The sequence below is a fragment of the Wyeomyia smithii genome, chromosome 3 (genome assembly GCF_029784165.1).
Source record: "Wyeomyia smithii strain HCP4-BCI-WySm-NY-G18 chromosome 3, ASM2978416v1, whole genome shotgun sequence".
In the NCBI taxonomy this organism is placed as follows: domain Eukaryota; kingdom Metazoa; phylum Arthropoda; class Insecta; order Diptera; family Culicidae; genus Wyeomyia; species Wyeomyia smithii.
The window spans coordinates 265,307,944-265,315,550 of record NC_073696.1 but is presented as its reverse complement, the minus strand read 5'-3'; the positions used below and the strand labels follow the sequence as shown (position 1 = coordinate 265,315,550).

At 40.4% G+C, this 7,607-nt stretch overlaps 1 non-coding gene across 1 annotated transcript; it reads left to right on the top strand.

Moving 5' to 3' along the window:
- Positions 1 to 390: 390 nt before the first annotated feature.
- Trnas-aga (transfer RNA serine (anticodon AGA)) lies at positions 391 to 472 on the top strand. Its single transcript has one exon. It is a non-coding gene; the product is annotated as a tRNA-Ser (tRNA).
- Positions 473 to 7,607: the final 7,135 nt, after the last annotated feature.

The window sequence follows — 7,607 nt, the reverse complement described above, 5'->3', positions numbered from 1 at the left end:
AAAATATAAGTAGACCTACAAGTAAACATGTCAGTTTAAGCAATATGTGATTTTTTGATTTTATATTGACCGTCGAAGATTATCATGTGCTTAGGTGTACGGATTTCGATCCAGCACGGTATCTTCAATTTTCAGAATAAAATTATTAAAGAAAAATATTATATACCTAGCTAAAATTTAGAACAACAATTTTCGAACATGTTTATTTATTTTAATGCTGCATGTCTGATCAGCATGCGAAGGTGAAATCCAACCCCCTGCCGAGACAGAAAAGAGCTGTTGTTTACGAACATTAAGCTGGTTACTGCTCAGCTTCTTGTTTGCCAAATAAGCTTACCCGGTTAGCCAACCAAACACAAAATCGACTTTACCGACCGGCTTAAGCACCAGGCAGTCGTGGCCGAGCGGTTAAGGCGTCTGACTAGAAATCAGATTCCCTCTGGGAGCGTAGGTTCGAATCCTACCGACTGCGAAAATAACACATCTTTTTGTTGATGAGACAGACGACGGCTGTAGCATCTTTTTGTTGTGTGTGACTGTCGTTCTTCCCCTATTCCAAACCACGATCAAAACTCGAAAACGGTTACGAAATCTGAACGTTAAAAACAAAATGTCTCACAAAACGTATCCACGAAACTAATAGGAAAGAAGGAAATCTGGCGCGAACAAGCACCCGTGCGCGCACACCAAGAGGAGTCTTGAAATCCTTCTCCGAAAGCCGAAAGCCGAAAGCCATAATCATCATCGCAGTAGACTGGCTAGAAGAAAGAAAAGATCTTCGCTTCTACAATTCATGGCATCCTCTGTCTACTACGACGACATGTTGAGTCACGTCATATCGCCGCAATCTAGGCAGAGCGTGTACACGAGGCGGCTTTTTTGGACCTCCACAACACAAAAAGAAGAGAAGACCCTCGAGGTCTTATTCCATTTTGGTTCTCAACATCCACTCATAAGGGGCCCAACGCAACCAACCGAAAAGCGAAAGAAGAACACAACAGTGCAAAGAGGTGCCACGCGTACGAAGAATGATAACGAAACCGGCCCCTTTTTCCGCCCACCCGAGACTTGCTTGGGACTGTCGGAACGTGCTTACCGGTGTCTCTAGCCAGCTGCAATCGCCGCCGCCTGTTCAAGGGTTGTGTCCACTGGGGTACCCTAGGTTCACGCCTCTTAGCTAAGCCACGCGGATTCATCGAATCTGTCGTCCAGGGAAGCAGCCTTCGCGACAGGTAAACCGTCCACTTTGGCACAGTTGCACGCATGTCACACTGCCGGACGCCATACTACAAACGCCAGAAACGGAAATAATAGTTGGAAGGCGTGGTAGCGAGCAGCTGTTAGACAGACATATTATCAACAACTCACCTCATCATAACAGGTATTCGTGTGGTCACATTGGCAGCAGCGTAAGCGTGAGAGTAAGAAATGAACAATCCCTACCAGGAGTGCAAACCGGCAGCGAGCATTTCGCCACAGCGCAGTACCGCTAGCGACTCGACTCGTACCGTGCGAAGTAGGGGTGAAGATGCTCGGTTGCCACACTTCGTTCGGCAGCGCCTGGGCAGTGAATCTCGCATAGGGGAAGCGTACGGCTGTGCGTGACTTTCTCGGTGCGAATATTCTTTCATTCCACACAAGGTGGCGCTTATTATAGAAATTAATTTAACAATTTCTTAATATTGTTCGCATTCAACCTATTACTTTTGTTTCCTTTTTGTAACGTTTATTTTCGCCGTTTTGATCCACACTCATTTTATTTATGGAACTCTCTTCCATAGACTTTCTAAATAAGGATTCAGACCTCTATTTCTGCGCAAAGCTCGTTCTCAAAAACATTTTGATTCACTTTTCTTATACTCCTTTTCTAAAAATTTTGCGGAACAGCAAAATTTGGTTAAAAATTTTTGTCGTTTACACCAATAGTCAAGCTAAGGTTATGAATAGAACTCTATTCAGCTTAATTTTCAAGTAACTGAACGAGCTAGGAAATTCTTGCTATTCAGCTTGAAAGCTTCAGCAAGCTCAAAGTTGAAAGCAATTTACAACTGGTTAATTCTACATAATAAGCGTACCAGAAATCTAGATCAAAAGAACGAAGGTTTATAATTACATATTATTATATTTTATGAATCCTTACAACTTACCTCAAGTTTCGAACTTGAGTTTTGCCGCTTTGAAACCTGGAAGCTTTTTCGGTCAATAAATATGAAGTTTACGGTTGCCGGAACGACCAAAATGGCTCAAGACATGGGTCCGGAATTCCAAAACAAGCAACATTACAGTTTGCAAGCTGCAGCGTTCTCGTTGAGTCGATCGCTTGCACGATACTTCGTCAATCGAATTACCCTCGAAATATGCACGAATCATATTTCATTCTGTATTTATTTTGTTGACTCGTTCTAAGTTGGATTGTCGTTTTCATTTGGATCGTCAACGGACAATTTTTCCTTAGTAATTATATTTTTACTTTTCTTTTTTCGACTCTAAACAAAGTCATGCTATTTTTAATTTTAATTTTAAGGAGTAAATATAGTAATGAAGAAAGAAAATTAAACTAACTGAAAATATGATTGTAGAAACTACGAAAAATATAGTTCAGCAGGTGGGACTCACGCCACCCCACAACCATCGACAGCTGGGATTCGAGCCCAGGCCTCGAGCGTGGTTGGTGGAGATGTTACCAACTACGCTAGGCTCGCCGCCTGTCCTACATATTAGTTGACTTTGAAAAAGCTTGAGGAGCCAGTTGGTGAACGGTTGGGCAATTGGGCTGGAATAGGTTACGAAAAAAAACCCAATGCACAGTCAAAAATGTTGTATGATTACGACTATCCGAAAAAGATGTATGAAATGACACACACTCTCAAATACGCTCAGCAAAATCAAGCCAAACTGAATGCAAGGCGAGATAGGGGACAAAAATATTGCCAAAGATATACCGTGAGGAGCAATCATCGTATTTTGGAAAAAAGGGATGACTATTCATTCTGATGTGTTCATTTTCGTCGATGCGGAAACGGAAAAACTTAACGAGACAGTTTTTGTGATAACATTTAATGACTACAAACAAAATGCTTTTTCTAGAGTATTTTCAACGGTCTTGGCATACTCATGTGTAACAAAGAGGCTCATATAATTTGCACAGAAAAAAATGAGTTGGTTATATTTTTCCACGTGCTCTGCTTTGAACACTCTGTGTACAGAAATCAAAATACGCAACATCAGGAAGCTTGTATTGTGAAGAGCGAGTGCAGAGAACTCACGCAGAGAAACTTTTTCGATTGCTACTGATAAAATGTAGATACCGTAAAACGGGGTATCATTGATCAGCGGGGTAGCATTGGTCAGTTTACCCTTTTGTACGGAGTATATTTTTTGGAATTACAAATAAAATATCTACAACTTTGCTGGAGATAACAAACAAATGATGTTGGCTTAGATAAAAATAGCTTTTTAATTTTATTGTTTTCTTGTTTTACCACCACTAAATATTGATAGATTGTAGTTAACATTGTTATCTTCAATTTGTAGAAAAAGTAGCTTTTTAATAATGATACTTTTTGAGATGTATGATATTTTGTGACACAGAAAAAAGAATCAAAGTGTATATTCTCTCCTTATTTACTTTTTTACCTAGAACTTAGCCAATGTTTAAATCAAACAAAACATTTTTCCGATATATTTGATATTTTTGGAAAGGTTCTTCTGAAACAGCAGATGTGAGTTAAGAACTAATATCATATGATGACCTCTTTATCAAAAAAGAGCGATTGCGAAAAGTTTCAGTAAAATAAGAAATGTCATTTATAAAAACTTAGAACTTCTCAGACTCATTTGGTCCGACGTCGAACACTAATTGTGATGTCTCGTGATATGTAATACTCGTTGTTCTGATGTTACTTGCAGGTTACATTTTTTAATTTTATTTGGAAAAGAAATAGACATGTAGCGATACGCATTCCACTGTGCTTTGCTCTACACTTAAACGCTGCAAAATCGGGACAAGCTTTTGCCAAGCAATATATTTTAATGATCTACAGAAATAAATTGTCGGAAGTAAGGCACTGCTTCCTTCAAATCAATCAACGTGTGAAAAAATGGCCAAGGAAACAGGATGTAAGTCCCGACTTCATCTCCTGGACTCGGAGCAACTGGCCATTTTAAAACGAAAAAAATCCAGGTTTCTTCTACTGAATACCATCTTATATTTTTTATATTGTAGGTTACATTGCGATTCACTTTTTGGGTCCATTCGGGGATAGAAAATCCCCAGCATATCACCAGCAATTACGACAAGCTGAGCTGAAAGCCGGATCCCAGATTTCGAAAGCGCTTTGCGCTATACGGAAGGAAAAATCCGAGTTTGTTTTGCGCAGCTGCGTAGTCATTTGCGATGCCATGTCAGATGGTAGCGGAACGATTGACAACGATTATGATAATGTATGTTTTATAAAATACTAGCTGAACTAGCGAACTTCATCCCATCCGTCTATGCTTTTTTAGTAAGCGTTAACATTGAGAGCAAGCAAACTTAAAATAATTTCACATACTCCCTTGCCTTTGCCTTTGCGATTTGATTATTGTTTGCAAATGCATGACGAATCGGATATTGGATACGTTCAAACTTACAAGTCGTTTGAAATGATTGGTTTCATCTAAATGAGAACATTGTTGCCCTTGAATTTGCCTCAAAGTATCGTTGCTTGCAATACATAGAGTTTTAGATGCCTTACGTCCAATCTAGCGAACTATTATAAAAACCATCCCCAGCTACATACCAATTTTATTATTGTTACTGTTTTTTGAAGTAGAATACTTCTCTCAGGAAGTTCGGCTACATAGGGATGTGAAATGAAAATCTAAAACCGAAAAAAGGAAAAATATGTCCAATTTCAAATGCTAGTAAATCGGTTAGTATTCGATGGATTTCCTTCGTTCTTGCAGCAATAGATTGGAAAATCTTCTAAGATTCTTCCCAAAATAAGATAATTGTAATTTTATTATTCACACTATTGTACTATTAAAAATAGTCAAGCCTTGTCAAAACGAAAAATTCGACCTCTGATTGGTCGTTATATGCTTGCTTCCCAGGCACGGTCGACAGGATCATATACCTTGCAATTGAAAACATGCTATTTGGCCTATATAAGAGCCTGTTTCAGCCGGAGCCGCTCATAATAGTTCTAGACAGCGACAACAGCAGTCGTCCTTCCTTAGCAGCAGCACTAGCCCTGTGGTTGGTCACCACGTCTCAGGAGCAGCGCGGTTTTTCTCAGCGTGTGTCGCCAGACAGCCATTATTCCCCCCGTGTTGGGGCAGCATGTGGATTGCCATCAGGAAATCCAATTTCGGAAATCAAAATGCCTTTTTTAAGGCAAATAAACAAGTCATTGAAAGTTAATAATTTTTGTCAACGCAAGCAAGCATTCTGTGTTGCAATTTAAATTTGTCGCACCCGTCTAATTTACTGAATGTGAAATAGCTTCCACAGTGCATGTTGTCCGTGTATCTTAATTCCCCCAATGTTAGGGCAGCTCAAAGGTTGTAATTAGCAACCGATTTTGAACCGCAACATCCTTTTTTCAAGGCAAATGAGAAAATAATTGAAGGTTAATTATTTTCTGGCATCAACACAAGCAGACATTCTGTGCGGGATGCAATCAAGTTCTGTTGTAGTTGTCTAATTTTCACTTTATTTAGTAAACCCCCCACTGTAGGGGCAGCGCAAAGGCTGCGATCAGCATAACCGACATTGAAGCTGCGCAACACGACACAAAACATGTTATTTTGTTGCTTCAATGAGAGTGCTATCGGTCCGGCTCGACAGAATATCCACAAGAAATCATTTTTGTACATCCGTGCTACGAAACTGAGGAAAAACCTTAGAAACTGAAAAAGAGGTGGAGCTTATCAAATGATCGCTCTGAGATAGAATGAAGAGGTGTATTTTTTTTCTCGAACGTTGTAGTATGGTATAACTGGAAATGATTAAGTCACACATATGATTCAAGTTATATCATTCCACAACATTCGAAACAATTATTATGTCAAAGCGGATATTGCACGCTATCTGACTATGAAGCATTCATGCAATAATTGAATCAAAATTGCAATTGCAGCAATCGGCCTTTTTCAAAGCTACTAAATGTATCGAAGAGCATATTGAATGGTTATCAATAAACTGCAACTGAGGTTTAATGCTGCTGCAAATGTACAGCAGTCAGCACGTTCTGCTTACGATGCTGAGTCTATTTTAGAAAATTCACAAGTCTTCATTAACAAGGGTGTAACGTCTTGTAGAAGACGGTTAAAGTTTTACATCACAGCAGCTCATGTCTACCATCGGCAATATCAAACACGCAATAATCTGCTTCCATGCGACACGGGAACGGGAACATTTTCTTCAATCAAGCTGCGCAACACGACACAAAACATGTTATTTTGTTGCTTCAATGGAATGCTATCGGTCCGGCTCGACAGAATGTCCACAAGAAATCATTTTTGTACATCCGTGCTACGAAACTGAGGAAATACTTTAGAAACTGAAAAAAGAGGTGGAGCCTATCAAATGATCGCTCTGAGCCAGAATGAAGTCACACATATTTTTCAAGCTATATCATTCCACCACGTACGTAAAATAGTTCATTCCTATTTTCATCCCTATATATAAGAGCCTGTTTTAGTCGAAGCCGCTCATAATAGTTCTGAACAGCGACGACAGCAGTCCTCTCTTAGCAGCAGCGGGAGCAGTGCAGTGGGTACCATCAATAGCGGATAGCGGCCACAACTGTGACATGGCTGCGGATAAGCGTAGCAATTGCTCAGCAGTTGGGCCAGCGTATAGTGGCCACAACTGTGGCATGGCTATGCATAGCGTAGCTGTTGCAGCGGGTATATCAGCATCGATAGTAGCAGGGTCAGCTGATGCAACGACACTCCCTTCACTAAAATGCTGTTTCAGTGTGGTAGCGGGAAGCATCAGCAGCAGGCTTGCATGAAGTGAATACATCAGCCAGCAACTTTCTCTAAGGTCTCTGCCATAGTAGACGCGAAAAGCGGCGCGAACGGATTCGCTCGGCCGTAGTTTAATGTACAGCTCCACTGATGGCTGTACATTAACCTACAGCCGAGCGAATCGGTTAGCGTCGCTTTTCGCGTCAATTATGGCAGAGGACTAATGGGAAAGTTGTATCATTTTGTTCATAAGAATATTATTGTCGGTAATATTACAGAGATGCGATTGCGTAAATCCGATTTTGAATTGAACAATTGTTCTTTTGAGAACAAATAACACACTTATTTGAAGAGTTAATAGCTTTTGGTACCAATAGCAGTATAGTGACAGCCTCAGCGGTAGATGCAGATGTAGCCGGTACTTCCCTGAGGCCGATGTAAAGGTGAATGGGAGCAGCACGGCGAAACAGTTCGGGTTATGCTTAGACGCGCGTCATTTTTCGTTGTTGATATTCCCCACATGAAACGACGCGCTTTCGTATGATAGCGGTGGTATTAGCGGTAGATGCATTTGCCAACACTTCCTCCAGTGAAGCCGTGTCTAGTTTTCAATGTGAAAACACTTTTCTTATTGTGTTGACCGTGCGCCT